The sequence below is a fragment of the Artemia franciscana genome, chromosome 16 (assembly GCF_032884065.1).
Source record: "Artemia franciscana chromosome 16, ASM3288406v1, whole genome shotgun sequence".
Taxonomy (NCBI): domain Eukaryota; kingdom Metazoa; phylum Arthropoda; class Branchiopoda; order Anostraca; family Artemiidae; genus Artemia; species Artemia franciscana.
In genome coordinates this window covers 12,060,365-12,087,718 of record NC_088878.1, presented here as the reverse complement: position 1 = coordinate 12,087,718, position 27,354 = coordinate 12,060,365, and the positions used below count along the sequence as shown (strand labels likewise).

Genomic DNA, 27,354 nt, shown 5'->3' with positions numbered 1-27,354 from the left:
TTGGATCCCGTGTCATTGGGCGGAAATCTTGGAAAACGGTTAGACTGGCGAGATCAGTCTGAGACTTGGAGGGAAGAATAAGCATAAGTCCTAGATACGTGATTGACATAACCGGACTGAATCCACTCTTTTTGGGAAAGATGGAGGGGGGGTTAATTCGGAAAAATTAGAACTCATGTTTGAAAGCTTTTATTTTATATCGCGGCCAGATCTGGTGACTTTGGGGGAAGTTGGAGGGGGAACCCGGAAATCTTTGAAAACGCTTAGAGTGGCGAGATCGGGATGCATAACCCAACTGTATCAGCTCTCTTTAGGGAAGTTAGGGGGTAGGGGTCCAGTACTTTGGCAAGTTTAGTGCTTCTGGATGTGCTAGGACGATGAAAATTGGTAGGCGTGTCAGGGACCTGCGCAAATTGTCTTGATAAAGTCGTTTTCCCCGATTCGACCGTTTGGTGGTGGGGGGGGGCTAAAGGGAGAGGAAACATTTAGAAACAATGAGGTATTTTTAGCTTACGAGTGGGTGATCGGATATTAATGAATTTTGAAATTTAAAAGGACCTTTCGTCTCAGAGCTCTTATTTTGAATCCCGACCGGCATTAAGCCTCTGATTTTCCTTTTAAAGTAATCTATTGATTCTTAAAATTTTGCTAGAGCTCATGCCATATGAGCTCTTGACTCTTTCGACCTCGTCACAAGTGCCATATGAGCTCTTAGCTCTTGTTAAAATCATGCTGGTAATCCCCTCCGTGAAAAATTGCCCAACAAAAGGGCATTTTTCAGCAAAGGTTTCTTTGGGGGTGGGGGGCACAAAAGAAACTTAAAATTGCGTCTGAAATGGGAAATTGATGTGTACTCCCTGAGTATATTTCAGGTCTACGCTGTTATTCTGAAAGTTAAGAAAAACATTAAACCCCAAATGATCAAAATTTATTCTGTACAGGAGGGGTATTGCCATATCCTTATCCACTACTCCCTTCAAGTTAAAAAGAAATTAGGAGTGCGCTCGTTAGATCTGAAGTTAAGAGTTCTAGTCCTTTTTATAAAGTAATAAGGGATTGGAGACCAACCAGCTGCGTGGAGGTGATATTTTGCGGGGGGGGGGGGGTATTTTCTGTGTTTTTTTTTCTCAGGGGAAATTTTCGCGGAGTGTATTTTGCGGGGGGGGGGGGGATGTGTTAACACTGACCGTCAAAAAAGGACAATAATAGATAAAGAAAGACCGCTAATATCTTTAGATGGGTCAATTAAGGCATGCTTGATGCCGATATAAACCAGAAAAGAACAGAAACGTCTAACAATAGAAAAAAAGAAGGAATTGCAACTAATCAAGTGAAGAAAAGAAGGGGACAATCATAATTGCTCGTCAATAAAACTAATTGTAATTAAAATCTAACCTGCACTAGGCTAGACTCTTAATTCCTGGATGGGGTTGGAGTAGCTTAAATAAATTTGGTATGTTTTTGTGGGGGGGGGGGGTAATTTTTTTTTTTTAAATATTTTTTCTAGTTTTTTTTTATCTTTTCTTGCTCAGTTCTTGCTGTTCCATTTTTCCGGTTTCGTATTGCTTTCGTTTTTATTCTTTTGTTGTGCTAATATAAATGAATAAATAAATCTTAAAACGATCTCAGTAAAAATTGAATATGCAATTGATCTTAAAACAAACAAAAATATTTTACTTTTGTAGCATAAATGAATCCCAAAATGAACAGAAACTAAATAAACAATAATAGTAAACAAACATACAACATGCATTAAGATAAGTGAATAAATAAGCCTTAAATTTATAAGCCTTTAATTAAATATGCGAATCAAGATTGAAGCGAACAAAGATCAGCTCAAACAGGAGTATGGGTACTGCCTCCTACCCTAATAGCAAAATCCTAAAATCTTCCTTTAAAATAAAATTTTGAACTGATTGGCTTTTCAGTTGCCATCACTATATATCAATTATTTAGTTTAACCTTATTTCTTTCTAAGACTGTTCACAAGAAATTTAGTTTCACTACAAACAAGAATTTTTCTACTGCTTCCTTTCCTACCTGTAAAAATCTAAAGCCTACTGCGTCATTGGAATAATGTTTAGAATAAAGTTTTGAGTACATCCTATGCTACATCATACTGCTTTATGGAAGAGCAGAAACGAGCTAGAGTTTTTGAAAATTTGTTCTGGTGGACTGTTATCTTGCCTCCTAATCATATTTTAGTTTGATATTTTTTATTTACAGGGAGCTCGCGTTAATAGACCTGAAGGGCCAAACAATTAGGACGAAGTATTTCAATCAGACATATGGAATTGCTCTAAATCTATACACGGATCAAATTTACTTTTGAATTAAATCGAGAGAAAAGGAAGGTAAGTTTTAAAGGCCAATCACTGTGATATGTCACCAATTCTCACTGTAAGAGAACTAGATTTATAGAATTTACTATTGACTAGAATATTCTAATGGGTGCCACGTAAAGGTCAGTGTTGATAAAATCTCATATTGACCGGGCCTTTTGGGTTTTTGTTTTAAAATCTTTTGTTATCAAAAATGTTTGGATAACTTAATACAGAGAATAGTTAAAACTGAAATATTAAGAGAAATGACAAATTTCAGAAACATTTTCAAATTTAATTCAAAATAACTATATTTAAAAGAAAATTTAATTAACATGTTTAAAGTAATTAAATTCTATTCAAATCTTTTTTAATTAGAATTTCTGAAATTGACTATTAAGTTAAGTGATTGAAATATCAAAGGCGAATGTACACTGTAGTAATTTTGCAGTTAGACAAATAAGTAGATAATCTGAGTCATCTTGGATTAAACTCTTCCTTATAAATGGAATTTGTCCATTTGTTGGAATTTTTCTGAAAAAATACAATATACGTTATTACTTGATTTGCAATATGTTCATAAGTCATATCGATCTAAATATATGCTCTGAAAATTTTTTCCGCTTGTGATTTTGTGATTTTGATAAGTGAAATATCCACTTGATATTTTCGTGATATAATGTTTGTATCGCACATTTTAATTTTTTTTTGTATAGTGTCTTTTTAGGGATAGAATCTTTTTTTTTTAATCTACCACTTTACTTTAACTCTTCTTCACTAGCTTTTAATAATAATAATTGGTTTACACCTTCTTTGCAGGCATGAAATGCACTTAGAGGAATACAAAAATACTGAAAAATCAAACAAAAATGAAAACAATAAACAAGAAAAATCTCAAGAAAAAAAAATTACATCTCAGCTACTTAGACAACGCGATTAAGCTTTTATGTGACCATTCCTTCTTGTTTGGTTTATCCGTTCTTTTTTGTACCGACCCTTTGCTTTAGTTTTTCTTACAGAAAGGTTTTCCGATTATTGGCTATTTCCAGATCATCTTTTTTATAGAACCTATTTGAATATTCTTAATTTTTTTTTGTATAGCTACGAGTGGTTGACACTCATTGTCTGTATAGACGTAGTCAATAGGGGTCGATTCTGAAAGTTGGCAATATATTTTGGGTTTAGGTATAATTTTTTTAACACCATCCTATAAACTCACCAGCTTCTATTATGTCAATCTTTTTTTTTTGCTATTGTTTTTTTTTGCTGATTCTTACTTTATTTTAACGATCTCCTTTGAATCCTGTTTACCAGTTTCTACTATGTCTATATGTTTTTCGCTCCATCTTCTGTTTCATGATCCTTTAAGGTAGTATCAACCGGAGTAGATTTTCCCGGAATATCCGTTAATTAGGATAAAGTTTTATAGAGCTTTTTTTCTTTTCTTTTCTGGGGTTTTGAAGATGGAGACCTGTAAACCTCCAACTGAGGCTTTTTGATAATGATAATTCGATGGCTTGTCTTGTTGTATCCATTTTTTTTTATTATTATAATTATTGTCTCTTTGAGTCGAAAGTGACGATTACAGGACAAAAGATTACTTTGCTCTGGCGTGACCTATATTGTTATCTAAAGATATATCTAGGCTTTTTTTTTCAATACGAATTGAAATGTCTTCCTCTAGTATTCAATAATGACTTGTTCAATGCGGTCACCCATTGAAAAAAATAAATAAAAAGGAGTTCCTTAGGTAATTTATTTAGCAATGGTTTCCTCTTAAGTGGATCGCAACCATGGTTTCTGCAACCAAGAAGAGGTCAAGACTGCTCAACTTCTTAATATCGTAATTTTCTTTTCCAAAAACTTTTCCACAGAAAACATAGTATTTAGTATGAGGTCATGGTTAATACTTGTTAATAAAAAATAATCGGTTTTTCATTTAAAGTATTGATTGATAAACTATTAGTAGATTAGTTCTCGAAATTGAATATACACGTTTCAATACACCCTATACACGTTTGGGAAGCGAAATCTAAGATCTTTTTTCCAAAAGGTTCTGTAACTTCGTAGAATAAAAAGGGGCATTTTTTTTGTTTATGTTTAGAATATAAGGTATATCATAATTATAAGCTGTACTATACAGCTACAATAAAGATGTAAACTTCAAAATATAAAGTATATTTTATTTAAGAACATAGAGGTTTCTTTCGCAAATGATTAATAAACATTAATTTTTAGTAGGAATCGCAAGTATAAAGGTAGTTATTTGGAGCTGGATGTGTCCTATGAGCTCTATTTAATGGTCTGCGACCCAAAATGGCTAAACATAGTTGTTGTTTGTGCTTTTCCTAATTTTACTCATTAAATGTTTGTTCTATAGCTATTTGTTTATATGTGACTTATATATTTGGATTTATGCATGAATATATGTATATATATATATATATATATTTGTATGTACATATATTTAGGTTATATATTCATATGTTCTATAGTATATATGTGTTTTGCTGAAATAGTAAATTTATGGTACATTATTAATTACATATGGACGGTAAATCTAGCAGCCAAGTTCAGGGGAGCAAGAAATTTGTAGTTGAGGGCTCTTGAGATACAGTTCTATCGAAAAGCAATCATAGACGTGTTTTTTTTTTGCTTTCCTGGGTTTTGCCTTAAGACTCATATTTGTCTTAAGGCAATAAAGGGAAAGAGAGGTAGTTAAACGAGCCTTAAAAAATTAGCGCTACATGAGAAGTGTAATCTTAGGTCTTTCCTTTGAGGAAAAAAGTTTTCAAATATCCAAATGGAATAATCGGAAAAAGATTTTGAATTATTACGAAGTTTTTTATTATTGCATTGTATTGTTGTTATGTACATTATTAGTGCTATTATTATTGTTGATATTAATGATTTTTTAAAGTTGTTTATTTGAATCAACAAATTAAACAGTGACTATATCAAATTGCTAATTAAGCCATTGATCCCTTGGATCTATAAAAAAAAACCGTTCCTTATTTTTAGAAGTTTGTTTATAATGTATCTTTATTAAAGCAGGATCTTTTTTTCAGGTAACATTTGCTGAATATTTTAAACATACTTATCAGATAACTATTGGGGTCATGAACCAACCACTTTTAGTGTCAAACCCAAAGAAAAAGGATCTCCGTCGTGGGCAAGGAAATCTTGCAAGACTTATTCCAGAATGAAGCTTCCTAACAGGATTAACCAATGAAATGCGTGCCAATTTGGGTCTTATGAAAGATGTAGGAAACGTCAATCGACTTATCCCTCAAAAAAGGTTTGAAAGCTTGTTTGTGTTCTCGTAACGCTTCAGGTCTTCAGGTAGCGCACAATTTTAACATTAAGGCTTGATACTAGCTGACTTCTCGATTCAATTTAAGTGAATTTAGGTTACAATTCATAAAAAATTAAGACTTTTACGTTTTGATGCACATTTCAAGTCACTGTAGTGTGAAAAGGAATCTGCGTATTGTTTTTACAATTTGTTTATCTGAATCACACTAGCGGTTTCAGTAGTTTAATTTAATTAATGGATTTTAAGGAAAATGTTTTATCGGATTGAATATATTTATATTGGATTTAAATACTTTTATGAAATACAATAATAGTATAAAATAGATTATTTAGATAAATTCTTTATAATTAATTTTTTATCTAATAGAAATGATATTTTAAAGCCCATTGGCAGGGAAGATAAGCTGGGGTCTAAATATGACAAACAGAGGAAAGTAAATTGTATATCGGATTTTGAGTAGGTCTGACATGTACCCATTTCGGTTACTTGGAGCTTGAACCGTTTTCTGTTCAAACTGTAATAGTCAAGTAAGGAACGATAAGAGCTTTCGTGCAAGGCTAGACGAATAATTGAAGTCTAGGAGATAATGAAATTTGCCGTTTGGGGCTGTTGGGGTAAATTTCTTATGGAGCTCACTCTTAGACATGCTTTTCTGTTTTCCTTGGTTTTGTGTTTCCGTCGTTGTATTTACTTCTTTCCTTGGTTGTATTTACTGCTTTTCTTGGTTGAGCTATAAATAAAAAATAAATCCCCCCCCCCTATAAGACGTGTTATTCTCTCCTACTCTCCACTGCCTCTTCCAAAGTAGCCAAAATATACCTATGCAACCTTGTCCATTTCAAGTTCTTTCCTGATTTCGATGAAAATTGTGAAATTTTTCATTTTGTTTTGGTAAAATTGACTGAATATTGTTTAAGATGTTATTATAGAAATTTGTCAGCCGTATCTATTTTTTTCATTTTGCGAAGTTTTCATGTTACTTATGCTAAAGATTACAAGTAAACTGGGGCTAGCATCAGAAAAAATCACCAACACCATCTAATATTTGTTTTTTCTTGACATCTTTTTCATACTTTTGTATTGTTCTTTCTTATGCAAACTGAGATGTGCAACTTGCTAATTCATTAATTTTGTTATTGCAACTAAGAAAATAAAAATAAATGCTGCTCTTGGCGTGTTCTTTTTTTTTCTTTTACACTGACGTCAATTTTTAATCTTAAAAGCAACCCATTTCCTTTGAAGTAACTTGACGTACCCATCTGACATGGATCTGACAAAGAACATAGCTAAAGAATTTTTTCTTTTCCAATGTAACAAAAAAGTAGCTCATTGTAATCTTATTGATAAGCTAATCTCATTAAGATTTAATCAGTAGTTTTTTGTCAGTCATACTTCAATTGTGAAAAATCATAGCACATAGCTAAAAAATGCTGGTAAATTTGCTGCACAAGCTGCTACATAAGTACGGCCCGCAAGATGATTTTTAAAATATCGAATGCTCTTAACAAGAAGAAATTCATAGTGGAACAAATAATTGAATCTCAAAATTCCAAATGACTATTCCTAGACGTACCCCCTCCCCTTCTCCTGTTCGCAAAAGTAACGCTTCGCCAAATATAGTTTAATGCTCTCACTCTTCATAATAGAAGCATTTATTAACTCGATGTTTTATAATAGCTGATTACAAATATATTTGCTGAATAAGGTCCAATAACTATGCTTTTGATGATGACATATCTGTCCATAGTCTTTGGGAAAAGGGCTGTAAGTTACACAACTTGGTCCTACAAGAATAAAAAGATTGAATTCGATCATCGGCCGCCGTTCAGTTACTAGTGGGTTAGACTTAATCAGAATGGCAAGGGTTCATTTCCTTAATCAGATATTTTTATTTCAATCATGGTTTTCTTCCTTATATATGATTATTTTTCAGCTAATTCTCTATTTTCGTTATTTTTTGTGAACTGTGAAATGTTTAATGCACTATGTTTGGAATACATTACGCCCCGGACCCCAACCTCTTGCTATTAGGGGTTGGAGAAGTGTAGGCATATGGTTATGAAACCCCTCAAAGTTGTATCCTCAAAGGAGGATTAATTATTGTTATATTCATTTATTCATATTTTTTCCTTTTTTTACTATTTAATAGACAGAATCAACCATTTGTAATTTATATAGAGAAAGCTTAGCACTAAGAGTCTATTACCAGTTTTATGGCACTTGGTATTAACCAAGTGACATATAGCGATCGCAAATTCTGTCGGTCTGTCTGTCTTTCCCGGTTTTGCTACTTCAGGCACTTCCAGGCAAGCTAGGACGATGAAACTTGGCCTGTGTATCAGGGACCGGACCAGATTAAATTTGAAATAGTCATTTTCCCGATTTGACCATCCGGAGGGGGGCGGAGTGGGGGCCCGGTTAATTCGGAAAAATAGAAAAATGAAGTATTTTTAACTTACGATGGAGTGATCGGATCTTAATGAAATTTGAATTTTGGAAGGATATCGTGTCTCAGAGCTCTTATTTTAAATCCTGAGTGGATCTGGTGACATCGGGTGGAATTGAAAAGGAGGGCAACCTAAAATCTTGGAAAACGCTTCGAGTGGAGGGATCGGGATGAAACTTGGTGGGAAAAATAGGCACAAGTCCTAGATACGTAATTGACATAACCTGGAGGGATCCGCTCTCTTTGGGGGAGTGGGGGGGGGAGGGTTAATTCTGAGAAATTAGAAAAATGAGGTTTTTTTTAACTTACGAAGGAGTGATATGATCTTAATGAAATTTGATGTTTGGAAGGATATAATGTCTCAGAGCTCTAATATTAAATTTCAACCTTATCCGGTAAAGGGGATGATGGGGGGGGGAGGGGGGCGGATGATAAACTCTTGGAAAATGCTTAGAGTGGAGGGATAGGGATGAAAGTTGGTGGGAAAAATAAGCACAAGTCCTAGATACGGTATTGACATAACTGGAACGGATCTGCTCTCTTTGGAGGAGTTTTAATTCAAAAAAATTAGAAAAATTGAGGTATTTTTAACTTGCGAAACAGTGATCGCATCTTAATAAAATTTCATATTTAGAAGGACCACGAAACTCAGATCTCTTATTTTTCATCCCGACCGGGTCCAGTGTCATGGGGGGGGGGCGAAAATCCTGGAAAACGCTTAAAGCGGAGAGATCAGGATGAAACTTGGTGGAAAGAATAAGCACAAGTCCAAGATAGGTTACTGACATAACCTGACCGGATCCGCTCTCTCTGGTGGAGTTGTGGGGGGGGGGGAGTAATTCGGAAAAATTATTAAAAATGAGGTATTTGTAACTTACGAACGGGTGATCAGATATTAATGAAATTTTATATCTAGAAGGATCTTGTGCTTTAAAACACTCATTTCAAATCCCGACCAGATCCGGTGACATTGAAGGGAGTTGGAGGGGGAAGCCGGAATTCTCGGAAAACGTGAAATCGAGGTATCTCACTAATGGGTAATCGGATCTCAATGAAACTTGATATATAGAAGAATCTTATGTCTCAGATGCTCCATTTTCAGTTGGAATCGGATCCAGGGACATAGAAGGTTGGAGGAGGAAAACAGAAATCTTGGAAAACGCTTAGAGTGGAGATATCAGGATGAAACTTGATGGGAAGAATAAGCACAAGTTATAGATACGAGATTGACATAATTGGTACGGATCCGTTCTCTTAGGGGGAGCTGGGGGTTGTTAATTTGGAAAAGTTAGAAAAAATGAGGTATTTTTAACTTAAGAACGGGTGACCGGTTCTTAATGGAATTTGATATTTAGAAGGAACTCATGTCTCAGAGCTCTTATTTCAAATCCCGACCAGATCTGTTGACATTGGGGGGAACTGGGGGGGGGAAACTAGAAATGTTGGAAAATGCTTATAAATGTCGTAGATATGTGACTGGCGTAACCGGACTGGAAGTGCTCTCTTTGGGGGAGTTAGATGGTGGGGTTCAGTGCTTTGGCGAGTTTGGTGCTTCTGGACGTGCTATAGCGATGAAAATTGGTAGGTGTGCAGGGAGCTTTACAAATTGACTTGATGAAGACGTTTTCCCCGATTCGAACATCTGGGGGGCTGAAGGGAGAGGAAAAATTAGAAAAATTGAGGTATTTTTAACTTGCGAGTGGGTCATCGGATCTTAATGAATTTCGATATTTAGAAGGACCTCGTGACTCAGAGCTCTTATTTTAAATCCCGACCGGTATTAAGCCTCTGATTTTCCTTTTAAAGCAATCTATTGATTCTTAGAATTTTGCTAGAGCTCATACCATATAAGTTCGTGGGTCTTGGCTCTTCCAACCTCGTCACAAGTGCCATATGAGCTCTTAGCTCTTCTCAATATCTGATATTTTTCTGGTTGTCAGGTTACTTTCCAATTTTTTTTTATTAATGCTATTCCACACCTGCATGTCTAGGTTTTGGCTGTGTTTTTATCTGGGGGGGGGATGTTTAGTGAAATTAGCTAAACATACCAACATTTTGCTAAGGTCTTTAAAACCTTAAAAATCTTCTTTAGAAGATAGTTTCTCTTTCTTAACTGTCGAGTTTGCCCACTGTCGAGCGACATTAAAACTTTAAACGAACAGAAATTACGTCGTATATGAAAGGGGCTGCATCCTCATCAACGCCTCGCTCTTTACGCTAAAGTTTGACTTTCTCTTAACTCTACTTTTTAAAACAGTGAAAAACTTTAGCGTAAAGAGCGGGGCGTTGATGAGGAGGTAGCCCCTTTCATATATGAAGTAATTTCTGTTCGTTCTAAGTTTTAATGCCGCTCCTTACTTTCCGTTAGAAGACTTGTTTTTTTATATATTTAATTTCTGAAAGTTTTTGAATCAATGCATGTTTTGATTTTGGCTCTCCGCAGATGAATAATTAAAACTACTTGAGTGACATAATCGGACCGGATCCGCTCTCTTTGGTGGAGTCGGGGGGGGGGGGGAAATAATGCGGAAAAATTAGAAAAAATGAGGTTTACGAACAGTTGATCATATCTTAATGAAATTTGATATTTAGAAGGATTTTGTGCTTCAGAGCTCTAATTTTAAATACCGACCAGATGGTCAATAACATTTGGGGGAGGGTGAAACCGGAATGCTTGGAAAACGTGAAATCTTTATCTTATGAATAGGTGATCGGATCTTAATGAAGCTTGATATATAGAAGGATCTTACGTCTCAGAGACTCCATTTTTGACTCGAATCTGATCCGGGGACATAGGAGTCACCGGGTAAGATTTTCATAATCTTGGGAAAAGCTTAGAGTGGAGAGATGGGGATGAACCTTTATGAGAAGAATAAGCACAAGTTCTAGATACGTGATTGACATAATTGGAACGGATTTGTTCTCTTTGGAGGAGCTAGGGGGGTTAATTTGGAAAAAAATAGAAAAATTTGAAAAATTGAGGTATTTTTAACTTAAGAACGGGTTACCAGATATTAATGAAATTTGATATTTAGAAGCAAATCATGTCTCAGAGCTCTTATTACAAATTTCGACCAGATCTGTTGACATTGGGGGGTGTTGGAGGGGGAAATAGGAAATCTTGGGCAAAGCTTAGAGTGGAGGAATCGGGATGAAACTTGGTGGGTAGAATAAGCAAATGTCAGGGAGCTGCACAAATTGACTTGATAAAGCTGTTTTTCCCGATTGGACCATCTGGGGGCTGAAGGGAAAGGAAATATTAGAAAAAATGAGGTATTTGTAACTTACGAGTGGGTGATCGGATCTCAATGAATTTTGATATTTGGAAGGACATCGTGGCTCAGAGCTCTTATTTTAAATCCCGACCGGCATTAAGCCTCTGATTTGCCTTTTAAATCAATCTATTAATTTTTGCAATTTTGCTAGAGCTCATACCATATGAGTAGTGTTCATATGTTTCTCATATGAAAGGGTAGTTCTTAAGTTTAATGTCTTGAAGTCTGCTCTGATGATTAGAGACAAATGCGTCTCCAGCTAATTTTTCTGGATTCATAGGCAAACTTAATTGTTAGTATTAATAAATTTTTGGAAAAAAACTGACCTTAATCTTATTTAGATATTATTCCATAATTTTACTTGGAAATCAAAATTAAAGTTATGATTCATGAAATTCCTGTGATTATCCATTCGAGAAGTCCCTGGGACTTTAGTTGAATGGAATCTTTGTGAAATCCTGGGACCATATTTGTTACAACATGGTTTTCAGCACTTGGCGCTGCTTTCCCATAAAAAAAAGTCGAAATCCTGTACAGACCATCACAACTTATTACCTTCAGCTAATTGTATTTTCATGCCTACAAATTTTATTCTGCAATAGGAAGGCAAGCCATGGTAGATCTCAACTAGAAAAAAGGTTTTTCAGCCCAAAAGCACCCAATAAAACAAACTAAGACCAGAAGATATGTCTGCTATTCATAATATTTTAGAAGATGGAAAGAACCATTTTAGCAAAATAATTTGTGATGCCGCTGATGGTGTAAGAGAGAAGAAAGTTAAGAACACAGCCTGGGAACATTTGCGAAAATGTTTTATGGAATAGAGAGGAGGAGGGGTTTGTACAAGAGTTATCTGAGTGACAGATAATGTGTCCATAAGATGAATGTAAAGGAAGTGAAGAAATCATTAAAATATGAACTAAAGAGTTAGAAAGTGCAAATCATAGTTAAAATTACCTGGGACTTCGAATATGGTGCTAGATGGCATAATAGTAAAATACTGTACTGGCATGTTAATAAATTGAGAGAGAGTAGTCAATCTATAAATGCACCAGTTAAAGATAGGAAAGGGACCGTAATTAGTAATAATAAAAGGCACAAAGGAGATGGGCATAATATTTTGAGAATGTGCTAAATGGGTATAGAACATGAATAAGCTATAGAGGAAGGTGAAAAAGTTTAGGCAGCCTTGGACGTGAAGGAAGATAGATTTTGTGAGGAAGAATTAGTAACATTAAGTTACTGAAGATTGTGAATGTTATTTTTGATTGGGGAAACCCCGATTAAACTCCTGTATAAGAAAGGTGACAAGAGTGATTGCGGGAGCTGCTTAGTATGATTTATTTTTAGACTTAGAATCACAGTAGACAAAGTTTTAAGAGTAGAATAGTTCGGTTTCAGAAAGGGCTCAGTATACGTTGACCAAATTTGCCCTCTTAGAGTAATAATTAAGAATTATCTGAGTTATAAAACACCTTTAGTTTTTACTTTTATAGATTATAAGCAGGTGTTCAATTCAACCGACAGAAGAGCCTTAGTAAAGGCCTTATCCTTCTATAGTATACCAGATAAATACATTAAAGTGACTAGTGTAATGCACAAGAATAACATGGCTGCATGGCTGCAGGCAATCAAAGAACATGGACTCAAATAGAGAAGTAAATTTCTCCTTGAATTACATTATGCTGATGATTTAATTATCAAGAATAACATGGGTGCATGTAAGGTAGGATATGAGGTTATTGGCTGGTTTCGTATTAAATCAGGAGTTTACCTGGGTTGTATTTTATCCCATTTATGTGGAGAATTTGGATGGACTTGGTTTTAAGGAGCACAGTTAAGGCAATCAAAGAACATGGATTCAAATAGAGAAGTAAATTTCTCATTGAATTGCATTGTTCTAGATGCAAGTTTGAACGAAAATGAACCTTGGCCAGGTTTAGTAGTCAAGGGTAATAGAATAGATTTGAAAATTAATTTAAGAAGACTAAGTCAATAATACTACGGATTGGTGAAAATAAAAGGTGACATTGGGTAATTGAAAGATTGATCAAGTGGAGAGCTTAATTTACCTTGATGTTAAAAGTAGAGTAGCCAAGACCATAGCTGAAAAATGTTAGGAAGAAAAGAAATTAAAGTCCGCAAGCTGAGATTAGAATATTAAAATTTAAAGTACTTGGAAGCAACAGTAGTAAAACGTTGTTCTGAAACATGGGTGCTCTGAAAAACAGAGGAAGATTAACTAGATGTTTTCCAGTTAAATTGCTTACTGTTTGTCTTGAATACCCGACTGACGGACAGTTTTTCAAACAGTAGGCTCTATGAAAAGTATGGATACATACTGCTTTCTTGAGCCTTAATGAGAGAAAGGTTTGAGATGACTAAGACACGTTCTACGGATGAAAGACGACAAGATTACCAAAGATTGCCCTTTTCTGCCAATGTCTATGGTTAAACGGAAAGTAGGTATTCTTCATTTTTGGAGGGAGGATGTCATATGGAAATATTTAAGGGAACTTCCTGGGAGAACGTAAAGAAGGAGTTTTTGAATGGGTTTTGATGGAGCAGGAGCGTGGATAGCTGGGTTGACCTCAGGTGGTTTGGTGCTGGGGTATGTTGTTAGTAGTAGTAGTAGCATTATTTAAAAACTGGATTAAATTCAGCCAAAGGCTTTTTAAATGATTAATGTTTATATATTAAATATTCAGTTTAATTTCAATAGTTCTTTCCAGTTATGATTGGAAGTTATCATTGGTTTTCTATATTATTAATGTGATTTTTCGATATTTTTCTTCAAGATTAAAAAAAATTCAAGTACACTGTTAAAAATATACATTGCTTTAAAATGGCTCCTCAACTTTTTCTTATACTTTGTATTTAATATAGATCTTTACTTTTCTATGGGTTCTTAGTTTTTTTTATCTAATTAACTCCAAAAAAGACTATATGGAGAAACTTTAATGTATTTTTTTATGCTTTGGTTTATTACCATCAGTTATATTGCAATTTTGTGAATGACTGAATATTGACCTTCAATATATAGAAATCGGGGTATTATAATCCTGGAGAAATATGTCAAAGAAGTGCAAGAAATGAGCACTTGGCTGGTTAACTGTGTAGAAGCACAAGAAGAGATTTAACGTATATATTATTACGTGATATTTGGACTATAAGGATTTACCGTAGAGTCGCTTTAATCTAGGGTTTTGTTCAGTATTTGTTTTTATTTGATGTAGCAATGCTTAATCTTGATTTTCTTCTTGGGTTTGGACCAGGTGAGCCAGGGGCAATGAATTTTGAGTGATGTTTGTATAAACATAGGGCTCTTAGAATCAATCACAAGAATTGTGAGAATTGCAAATTCGCACTATCGGACGTGGAAGTTCAAAGTCCTTAGTCATGAACCTCCCTTGTCTGTACGTCTGGGCTTATAAAGCAGATAAATAAGATTTAATTATTTTACGCAAAATCCGATATTCAAAGGTGGTAGTACTCCAATTTGAAAATTGGGAGCAACTTAAACTTTGTTTCTATTTTTCAAATGTGTTTACCTGCTATTATTACTACTACTACTACTACTAATAACTCACCGTAGCACCAAGCCGCCTGAGGCCAACACAGCTACGCACGCTCCTCCTCCAACCTAATCTATTTAAAGCCTCCCTCTTTACACCCTCCCAGGAAGTTCCCATTTCCTTTAAATCCTTATTTATGACATCCTCCCAACCCAGACAAGGACGACCTGCTTTCCGTGTAGCCCCAGACGGTTGGCCAAAAAGGACAATCTTCGGTAATCTGTCATCCTTCATCCGTAGAACGTGGCCTAGCCATCTCAACCTTTCTTTCATTATAGCCCCAGAAAGCGGGATTGAACCACACTTTTCGTACAACCTACTGTTTGAAATACGGTCAGTCAGCCGGGTACCCAGAACAATCCGTAGGCAATTTCTCTGGAAAACATCTAGTAAATTTTCATCTGCTTTTCGGAGTGTCCATGCTTCAGAGCCATATTTGACCACTGTCATCACTGTAGCTTCCAATATTCTAATCTTGGTTTGTAGGCTTATCTTTCTATTCTTCCAAACTTTTTTTAACTGTGAAAAAACACCTGAGCTTTAGCTATTCTACTTTTAACATCTTCACTGCTCCCACCATCTTTACTAATAATACTACCAAGGTAACTGAAGCTCCCAACCTGATCAATCTTTTCGTTACCTAAGGTCACCTGTTCATCTTCACTTATTCCTAACCTTAGTGACTTAGTCTTCTTAACATTAATTTTCAAGCCTATTTTAGCACCCTGAACTCGTAAAACCTCTAAAAATTCATTCATTTTGCTCACACTTTCATCTAATATGCTTAAATCATCAGCATAATCTAAGTCCAGGAGCGTTCTTCCTCCCCATTTGATTCCATGGTCTCCAATTGCCTTTCCTGTGCTCCTTAAGACGAAGTCCATCAAAATGATCCATATAAAGGGGGATAGAAAACAACCCTGCTTAACTCCTGATTTAATACAAAACCAGTTGCTAACCTCATTTCCTACCTTAACCGCAGCAGTATTATTCTCGTACATAGCGCAAATCACTTTAATGTATTTTTCTGGTATACCATATAACGATAAGACCTTTGTTAACGCTGTTCTATCAACAGAATCGAAAGCTTGCTCATAATCGATAAAACTAAGGACCAAAGGTGTTTGACAACGAAGGGACTTCTCAATTATTAACCTAAGAGTGAAAACATGGTCGACACATCCTCTACCTTTTCTAAAACCGCATTGTTCTTCCCTTAAAACTTTGTCTACAGCATGTCTCAGTCTAAAAAGTATCATATTACTCAGTAATTTGCTACCTACAGAGACCAGACTAATGCCTCGATAATTCCGACATTCACTCTTGTCACCTTTCTTATACAGTGATTTAATTAAGGTTTTCCTAAAATCATTGGGTACTTCCCCTTTTTCAAAAATCATGTTCATAATCTTCAGTAGCTTATTCCTAACCTCAGAGCCACCATATTTAAGGAACTCATTAATCATACTATCAGCACCTGGGGCCTTATTATTTTTTAATCCTTCTAGTACTGTCGCTAATTCTTCCTCACTAAACAAATCTTCCTTCACATCCAAGGTATCACAAACTTTTTCATTTTCATCTATATCTTTTCCTGCAACTGTATCTCGGTTTAGCACATTCTCAAAATGTTCCACCCATCTTTCTTTAACTTTTTCCTTATCACTAATTGTGACCCCATTTCTATCTTTAAACTGAAATTAGAAGATGTAATGTAATTCTTGTAACAATTATCAAAAACCCAAGGAAGTGGCTGGGCTCAAACTGCTAACACGTGAATGACAGTTATTCTTCAGCAAAATAAAATTTAAAAAATTAAGTAAAATTCATGTTACCTAAAAAACGAAAATAAATATACAATCTACAACACAATATTCCAAACTTCAATTTCTTTTTGCGTGTTTAGACTAGGCTACCATTAAAGGTTTCAGTCTTAAATACGACTCGATAAAAGTTGTTTTAAGTGATTTAGTTTTTATCTATAGTCATTTTTGTTACCCTTTATTGAAGTATTTAGTATAATAATGGGACTCGATCATCTTCACTATTACCCGTAGTTGAAGCTTTCAATATAATGCACGTTGAATTTGTATATAATCTTTGGTGGTAAGTACTTTGAAATTGCTTGGAAGCTAGTATTTACTGATGATTTAGTAATTTTTTTTCCTGCAGCCAAAATTCGATTTGAAATTCTAACTTTGCACTAGATATTTTGGATGGAATGAATCAGTTATCAAGTATGCCAGATGTCATTATCATATGTCAAAATAATGTATATATATATATATATATATATATATATATATATATATATATATATATATATATATATATAAATAAATATATATATATATATATATATATATATATATATATATATATATATATATATATATATATATATATATATATATATATATATATATATATATATATATATATATATATATATATATATATATATATATATATATATATATATATATATATATAAATAAATATATATATATATATATATATATATATATATATATATAAATATATATATATATATATATATATATATATATATATATATATATATATATATATATATATATATATATATATATATATATATATATATATATATATATATATATATATATATATAATATAATAAAAAAATATAATATAATATATATATATATATATATATATATATATATATATATATATATATATATATATATATATATATATATATATATATATATATATATTTGGAGGGTAACTGGGCATCCTCCCCTCCACCCCCTTTATTTTATGGAAATCGTACTATCAAAACTAAGAGATAGCCATATAGCCAAAAAAAAAAAAAATAAAAAAAAAATGCAAATTTCATTTTAAGTATTCATGTGAAGACAGCCAAAATCAAAACATGCATTAATTAAAAAAATGTTATGAAATTAAATGAAAAAAGCAATTTCCTTTTAACTGAAAGTAAGGAGCGATGTTAAAAGTTAAAATGAACAGAAATTACTCTGTATATGAAAGGGGCTGTTCACTCCTCAATGCCCCGCTCTTTTCGCTAGGTTTTTATTGTTTTAAAATGTATATTTGAGAGAAAGAATCAAACTTTGAACGTAAAGAGCTGGGTATTGAGGAGGGAACAGCACCTTTCATATACGGAGAAATTTCTGTTCTTTTAAGTCTTAATCTTGCTCCTTACTTTCAGTAATTTTTTTTATTTATTTATTACTTTTAAGGCTACGCCTATGAAGGTAAACGTTTGACAGGTTTCATATATTTTAAAAATTTCAGGAAGTGTATGAATATGTAGTCTATCAGAAGGATGTATCAGTAATACCATAGCAACGGCCTATTGTGCTAAGCTCAAACTTCAGTAATATCTTAGGAAGAGTCGGTTTTTGAAGTTGAAGCATACAGGGCTTGTTTAACTAACCAAAAGACAACGTTTGCATCCTGATGCTGCTGCTTCTATTCATACTGCTATTGCTTCTCTTATTACTACTGCTGCTACTGCTTCTTAAGCTACTTTTACTGCAACTATCTTTTTTACTGTGACTATTATTACTACTGGTCTTACTACTTGTGCTACTAAAGCTTAGTGCATTAAGGTGAAAATTTGGATAATATTGATACTGTATTGAAAATATGCCCCATTGAAAAAACTTTGTAAAAATAAAACTTGCATATTTAGTTAGGTAAGAAATAAAAATAAATTAAGTCATTTTTCTTACTACTTAAGTCTTTCATTCATTTGGTAATACATGTGATTTTGTTTTCATTTTAATTAGAACACACAAGTTCCAGTAATTGCCACTACAGAATCTGTGCATTACAAATATCAATTTTTGCGGCCGCGACCCACTTAAATATTTGCTTGAAACCCACTGGTGAGTTACAACCCATAGTTTTGGAAGCGCTGGACAGCTAAGTTTTTGTGGAAATAGTTTTAGTTTTTAATTTTCGAGAAAATCTTTGTATGTGTAAAACTAATATAAATAATAATTTTTATGTCCAGATTTTTGAAAAGACTTAGGTTATAAAATTTAATATAATTAGTAAGGCAAGCTATGGACTCTCTTAGAAATTAAATAAAAAAAAACAATTTTTTTTAACGGAAAGTAAGGAGCGACATTAAAACTTAAAACGAACAGAAATTACTTCGTATATGAAAGGAGATGCCTCCTCATCAACGCCCCGCTCTTTACGCTAAAGTTTGACTCTTTCCCTTAACTCTACTTTTTAAAACAGTAAAAAACTTTAGCGTAAAGAGCGGGGCGTTGATGAGGAAGCATCTCCTTTCATATACGAAGTAATTTCTATTCGTTTTAAGTTTTAATGTCGCTCCTTACTTTCCGTTAAAAAAAACTTGTTTTTTTTTCATTTAACTACTGAACGTTTTTGAATCAATGCATGTTTTGATTTTGGCTCGCCGCAGATGAATAATTAAAACGAAATTTGCATATTTTTTTTTTATAAACGGCTTTCTCATAGTTTTGATTGAATGATTTTGAGAAATAAAGGAGCGGGGGGGGAGGAGGCCTAGTTGCCCTCCGATTTTTGGTTACTTAAAAAGGCAACTAGAACTTTTAATTTTTTTACGAATGTTTTTATTAGTAAAAGATATACGTAACTTACAAATTAGCTTACGTAGCGAACTTCTGTATTCTCACGTTTTTATTACGTATACGAAGGGGTTCACCCCCTCGTCAGAACCTAACTCTTTACACTAAAGCTTAAATTTTGTTCCAATTTCTTAAGAATGACCCCTGGATCACAAAAGCCGTAGAATAGATAGTTGAAATTACTAAAAATACTTTAGCTTTAAAAAGAGCGAGGTATTAGGAGGAGGTGAGCCCATCATATGCGTAATAATTTCTGTTCGTTTTAAATTTTATTGCCTCTCCTTACTTTCAGTTGAAAAAACTTTTTCATATTTATTTTTTCATTGTATTTTTTTAAATGATGCTTGATAATCCTGCGCCTCCTTTTGAATCTAATGCGATTCTTTTTATGTAGCTATTGATATCAAAATTCCATTTTTTAGAGGTTTTGTTACTACTGAGCCGGGTTGTTCCTTACTACAGTTCGTTACCACGAACTCTTTGAAAATTGAAAAGATTTAAATTATTCTTTTGTTTTCTAATGAAAGAGACTATGTCAATAAAGACAATTAGAAAGTAATATCAAACACATTCCCCGAAATATTTTTCAAAGAAAAGTAAAGAGCCTTATTATGTGAAAAATAAGCAAAAATGAAGTCAAATTACGTCCCAAGCGTAAAATTACCAGAATATAAAGCATTAATAACGAAAATAATACCCAAAAAAGAAAAGAAAATATAATAAGTAACTGCCAAACTCAAAATAAGCAGATGCTGAAATGAGTCGGGTCCGCATTCCCCCTGTCTTCTGAAAACCAGAAAATTAATTGCACTTTACTGTAAGCAAAATGTATTTTAAATATTTTCCCTTTTTTAACATAAATGAATCGAAAAAAACTTCAAGGAATAAATATCAGTATATTTATATTAAATTGTTCAATAAACATCAGTATATGCATGTCTTTAAATATCAGTATACGATGTGTTTTTTTTTATATTATAAGAAATAGGAACATTCAGGTAATAAGAAGTATTTTTGTTGGGATTGAATAAAGAGGGATTAACGCTCTATTTCTTTTAATGTAGACTTTGTGCATCGGATACCGCTCTACTCAACGGTAATATCTATTTGAGGTTACCCAAAAAGAAGGAAGTATTTCTTGGATTTTATGTATTGAATTTTTATATTCTCCTAGTTCCAAACTGAGATCATTTATGTCAAGAAAAGAAGAGCGAAAGCCTATGGAAGAATCATCTTTACGAAGGCAGTGAAGTCTAAGATAACAAAAGAGAACAATTATAAGGCGAGACCAACCATCAACAATGTGAGATCTCGGGAGAGTTCAAATATTCCTTTCTATGAAGTATGTTTCTCAGCTTTCCTTTCCAATTAATTCTATTTTTTTCTGGTCAGATAAAAATTAAAGAAGATTAAATACTAGTTCTTTAGTTGAGCTTTTGAGAGTCGTTCCCATACCAATGTACGGGTAGAGCGAAAAGCTGGGGATCGTTGGATAAAACAACATTTTAATAATAAGACTAGATGAATAGTTGCTTTAGTTGTCCAACCCTCATTTATATATACTAAATAATTTAAACGAATGAATACAATACTGTTGGCAATTTTAGATTCCGAAAGGGTTAAAATCTATTTATGGTTTCTCAATAATTTTTTTAATCATTTTGGTCTTTTGCTCGATTACAATTTGATCCTCTTCGGATCTATTAGATCCAAAGAGGATGTTTCTTGTAAAATTTGTACAGTATTAAATTATTATTTAAATATTTGGTATTCTATGTGTGAAATAAAGAAGTCTTCTTCTTCTTCTTCTTCTTCTTCTTGATTGGTTGTCTGGAGACGCAAGTGCATAATCTCCATGCAATTTCTTTATTTATTTCACTTAAATCCTAACTAAATCCATGCAAGGTTTGAAGCTGGAAGTACATTTCCTATTTTATTAATAAGAGTGGCATAGTGGCTTGTACTTTGTGGGGGAAATAGTATAGGCACTTCACCATAACTGAAGTTCAATGAGTCGCATATTTGTTTCACTGCAGACCTTAGGTTTCCTGTGATATGGCACTCTTCCAATAGTTGTCGAATGGACTGTATGTCACTTGCACAATCACACATATTTGTTTCACTTAAATTTAATTTCTTCAAGTGTTCTTTTGTCGCGGCATGTTGGGTTCTCAATCGAAATGTAAAGTTTGCTGCTTTTCGTGTAATTGGTATATACTTTTTATTTGGAGTCTTTCCTTTAAAATATTCTACATATCGATTACTAGATTTTTCAAGGTTCCGATTTTTTCTGATTTCTTTAATAGCCAGGTAATCCTTCGATATTTGAATAGAAATTCGTGCACTCTGAACTTATTGAGCCTAGCAAGGTAGCCTCCTTTGCTAATTTGTCGGGTTTTTCATTTCCATCTATGTCACAATGGCTTGGACACCATTGTAATCCAACTATTATAGCTTTTTCTTGACATTTTCAATTGACATTGAAATTCGTCGTAGATTCCCATTACAGATTTTTGACTATTTCCTTTTATTGCTGCAATCGCCGACCTGGTATCTGAAAGAACTACTGCTTTGCTATTTTGCGTGCATTCTCCATGAATCATTCTTAACGCTTTTTCTATTGCTGTCATTTCTGCATCAAAAACCGACACTCCTTCTTCATGTCTTCCTGTTATTGTTATGCCTGTTTCTTTTGATAATACAGAATATCCCACTTTCTCTCCTATTTTCGATCCATCTGTGTAATATTGTTGAAAAGATGGATATTTTTCACTTAATGTGTTGAGCAAACAATTTCTTCGAACCTGCAATGAGTCTTCATTCTTGCAAACTGGATAAGTATCTATATCGATAATAACATCTTTGAAATTTATTTCTGGAGATTCTAGTCTTATGTGTTTGAGATCTTCATTAATTTCTAATTTGATAACAATATTGACCACAGCAGGGACCAGTGGTTTAGCATAATTCCATGGAATAAATTTCCAAGCTTCCGAAGTCTGTAGTTTGATTATTTTTTGGTTAGGGTGGTTAACTTCGTCTGATATTTTCAAAATGTATTTTATTGCAGGTTGTTGAATTCTTCCTTTAAGTGACATTATTCCCGTTTCCATCCTCAAGGCTGGTATTGGTGTTGTTCTCATTCCGCCTGTAATTATTCTTAAGGCTTGGTTTTGTTTTTTTTCTAGTTGGTAATAATTATTGTCACACATTTCTGCAATCAATGAAGCCGCATACTCTATTTTTGACTGTATTGCAGCTGTATAAAAGTTTCAATATTGATCTGTCAGCTCCCCAGTTTTTGCCAGCTAAACATTTCAATAGATTAATAATATTGCTAGTTTCCCTTAAAATATTATTGATATGCAGCTTCATGTTGAGTTTCAGATCAATTGACACTCCTAAATATCTGGTATGGTTCACCAATGGGATATGTAAGCTATCCACATCAATCTCTAGTCGCTGAAGATCATTTCTTTTATTTGCATTAAAAATCATAGCTACAGTTTCATTTGAAAACACCATTTTATTTAATTTTGCCCAATTAACTGCCTCTATGACAGAAATCTTTATTGTTTTCTGAGCTTCTTCTGGGATTCTCCCTTTTGCCTATGAGCCAATATCGTTGGCAAATATTTGGCCGTCTACATTCTTAAAGGGGAAATCTGCCAATACTAAGTTAAAAAGAAGAGGACTTAGGACACCTCCCTGTGGCACACCTTTTGTGAATTGTATCTTGTCCGAGATTACATTTTTAATTGCAACATAAGTTTCTTCAATCTTAGTTAAGCTTATTATTAGGTCGAGCATTTTCCCTTTAATATGCATTGAAAGCTTTTGTGCCACAAGTTGTAATGGGACTGAATCGAAAGCTGATGTTAGGTCGTAAAATATTGCATGAACTGAGTTCTTTTCCTGCATTCCAATTTTTATCTCATTTTCCAGTTTAACTACTGCATCTATTGTACTCCGTTTTTTTTCTAAAACCAACTTGGCGTCTACTAAGAGCTTTATCTATTTTTTCTTCTATTCTGTGCTTTATTAAATGCTCTAGAATTTTTCTGAGCACACTTGTCAAAGATATTGGCCTATAATTGTCGGGAATTAGCGAGTTCCTACCCTGTTTGAGAATTGGCACTATAAGGCTAGTATCCCATGCTCTAGGCAATCTTGCTTTCGCTAAACACATATTATACAAATGACATAAAAATTCCTTACTCTTTGGCCCCATTTCTTTGATTACATCATTTGTAATCCCGTCTAACCCAGTAGATTTATTCTTTGGTAGTTTATTAATGACATGATACAGTTCTTCTATATCAAAGTCTTTGTCATAATCTCCCTTTTCTTTGACTGCAACCTCAATTTGTTTCTTCATAGTATTGCTTTCTTCCGTAGAGTAACTTGGCCATTGCTCCCTTTTATTGACAAGAACTGCTGCTAGGATATTTGCAATGGTTTTAGGGTCATTTGTGATTTGTCCAGTATGTGGGTCCTGTATTGGTTTGTTTGCTTTTTCTTTGAATTTCCTGGTTAAGGTATTAAATGTGGCCCACATCTTCTTAATAGGGGGTATGTTTATTTAACTTTGATTCACAAAACTTTCTCCACGTGTCCCGTTTTAAGTTGATTATTCTATTTCTTACTTTTGGATCTAGCTCCTTGTATTGGATGTATAACTGAGTGCTAAATTGACGCTGTAAGTATCTGTTGGCCTTTCTTCTCTCTTGCACCAGTTTCTGAATTTCGTCATTCCACCCGTGTAAATGCACCTTTTTCAACTTTCTTTGGCAATTTGCACTTATTTCCTTGATTGCGGATTCCATTATTGACATAAACGATTTAGTATCTCTTTCAATACACTTTAGTTTTTCTGGTAAATTTTCTTCTAGTTTTTTACATATATGACTAATTTCGACTTGATTAAATTTCCTCTTTTTATAGTACTGCATTTTCTTTTCCGGTAGTAGGTCAAATCTTATTTGTATTAATGAATGCGGACTACCTATATCAAGATCTACCCTTGTTTTATATTCCGCTACTTGCATGATTTGGCAGGATGCAAATGTTAGGTCAATGGTGCTTGAGTAGTTAGGTTGTTACTGTATCCCCCGAGTAATTAGGTATTCATATATGTTACTGTATCCGCTGGAGTTATCAATGCCAAATCAGATACATCATAGGCAAAATTTGTAATATCCTGCCCTGACCTATTTTGTCTACCATTAGATTCCCACAAAAAAGAGTGACCGTTTAAATCTCCACATAGGATCTTGGTCCCCTCCATTTTCTGGTAAATGAAGTCAAGATCATTTTTTATAGTGTTTTGGCCATTACTATTATAAATGTTTGCCACGGTATAAACCGCACCATCTGTTCTTACACATTTTGCTATAGCAACTTCTAGATTTATCATATTATCACTCACATCTAATATTTCTGTTATTTGGAAATGATTTTCATTTATTAAGATAGCTACTCCTCCACCTTTTGATTGCTGGCTTCCTGTGTTTTCTCGGTCTATTCTGGCTATTTCATACCCCTTAAAATTAGTAACAATTGGACTGTGCCACCATGTCTCTTGCAAGCAAACTATTGTAGGGCTCTCATCCATTAATGTCTTCTTAAATTCTACCAATTTCGATTTATTTAAGCTTTTGCAGTTTAATTGCCAAAACTTCATTTTACTATTTCTGGTTAATCTACTATCTTGGATACTTTTACTAGGCCCTGGATTCATGTTCAGTTACTGCTAAAAATCTTTCTTCTATTTCAGGTTCGTCAGAATTAATAATTCGGGGAATATTGTCTCTGCAGCTCTTTTAATTTCTTTAATCATCTCGTTTCCATTTACTTTTCGTTTCGATACTATTTTTATGGTCTCTATAAGTAGCTTCAATACTTTCGGAATTTGCGTAGGTTCAATTGTTTCTACGTGAGGTCTTTCCGAAAACGAATTGTTGGTTTGGTTTGTGCTGTCGATAGGCATTTGTCTTTCAAGTCCTGTTTTTGTTTTTTCGGCATAAGTCATTTTTGCTTCTTTCCAAGGAACTTTGTTCTTTGATACAATTTTACTGATTTCCAGGATTTCCTTGTACTTTTGGCAATTTTTGTCCCCACTAATGTGATCTGAGTTTTGACAATTTCTGCACTTAATCTGACTTTCAGTACAATTTTCCGCAGAATGACCTCTGCAGGCACATTTTCCGTAAGTTTGCGTGTTGGTACGGCATACATCTTTTATATGGCCAAACAATTGACAGTTGGTACACCTTCTAGGTTTGGGTGTCCATGGCCTAACAGGAAAACTTAGTGGTCCAACTGTAACCCTATCTGGTATTGGAACATTTGAATATAATACTAAGGATTTAGTGGGCACCAAATCCTCCCCTATCTTTTTTAGCAGTTTCTCAATTTTTGAGATGCCGTCTTTATTTTTCCATTCTATTTCTATTTGGTCCATTTCTTCAGGGTTGATGTTTTCATATAATGTAACGACTTTCTTAAATTGGCTTAAGCTTTTTGGCAGTGATACCTCAATTGGGTAATCGTTAATATAGTCGAGTGCCTTCAAATTTTCAAAATGAATTTTATTCGTTACCTTAACTAGAATATCTCCTCTTGCCATGATTTTTATTTCTTCCTGTACTTGGTAATTCCTTGAGAGCCATAGGCACGCAGTAACTTTGCTGATTTTGTGGCCTTGTTCATATATATATATATATACATATATATATATATATATATATATATATATATATATATATATATATATATATATATATATATATATATATATATATATATATATATATCTACATAAATATATATATATATATATATATGTGTATATATATATGTATATATATATATCTATATATATATATATATATATATATATATATATATATATATATATACTAGCTGTTGGGGTGGCGCTTCGCGCCACCCCAACACCTAGTTGGTGGGGCGCTTTGCGCCCCCCCCAAGCCCCCCCGCGCGCGTAAGTCGTTACGCGCCATATTAGTTACGCGCCATTGTAGTTGTGTCCCTGTGTCCCACCTGTGAATATAGATAGATTTATATATGTGTTTCAAACTACGTAAAAATTGTGAATATACAACATTCTTGGCTTTCCCATTGTCTGTCCATATACAAAGCCGTATGTACTAATAATGACGTCATATGCAAACGCTCTTTTTACAAACAAACAAACATGCATACACACAACTCGTTTTTATATAGATAGATAGATAGATAGATACAATACAAATTAACTACGTAAAACTTGTGAATATACAACAGTCTTCGCTGTCCCATTGTCTGTGCGTATAAATAGATTGTCAGGTTTACCGACCCTCAAAGATGCAACATACAATTGTACATTGGTAAAGCAATCTGTATTAAGATCTATACCGCATTTTTCTAGTGATTGCCCTTGAACTTTGTTGATGGTGGTTGCAAATGCTAATCGAATTGGGAATTGCAATCTTTTAAATTGAAAAAGCAGATCCGTTGGAATCATGGGAATGCGAGGAATAAGAACAGCCTCACCCTCATAAGGCCCTGTCAAGATTGTGGCCTCTATTAGGTTTTCCATTGTTTTTTTTACGGCAAGTCGCGTGCCATTGCAAAGCTTTGGTGGGTTGATATTTCTTAAAAGTATTATTGGTACGCCTATTTTTAGTTGTAGCACGTGTGGTGGAAACCCTGAAGGATCTATGGAATTTAAAAATTCAGATGGATAATTAACCGCTTCATTTGGTTCCAAAATACAAATTAACTGC

General features: G+C 33.8%; 1 long non-coding RNA gene across 4 annotated transcripts in view; it reads left to right on the top strand.

Moving 5' to 3' along the window:
- Nucleotides 1–27,354, top strand: part of LOC136037082 (uncharacterized) — an 89,967-nt gene that overhangs the window by 15,875 nt on the left and 46,738 nt on the right. For all 4 annotated transcript variants that reach the window (XR_010619859.1, XR_010619861.1, XR_010619862.1 and 1 more), the window contains exons 3-5: nucleotides 2,227–2,354; nucleotides 5,390–5,619; nucleotides 20,742–20,909. This is a non-coding gene — a long non-coding RNA (uncharacterized LOC136037082). The remainder of the gene's footprint in view (nucleotides 1–2,226; nucleotides 2,355–5,389; nucleotides 5,620–20,741; nucleotides 20,910–27,354) is intronic.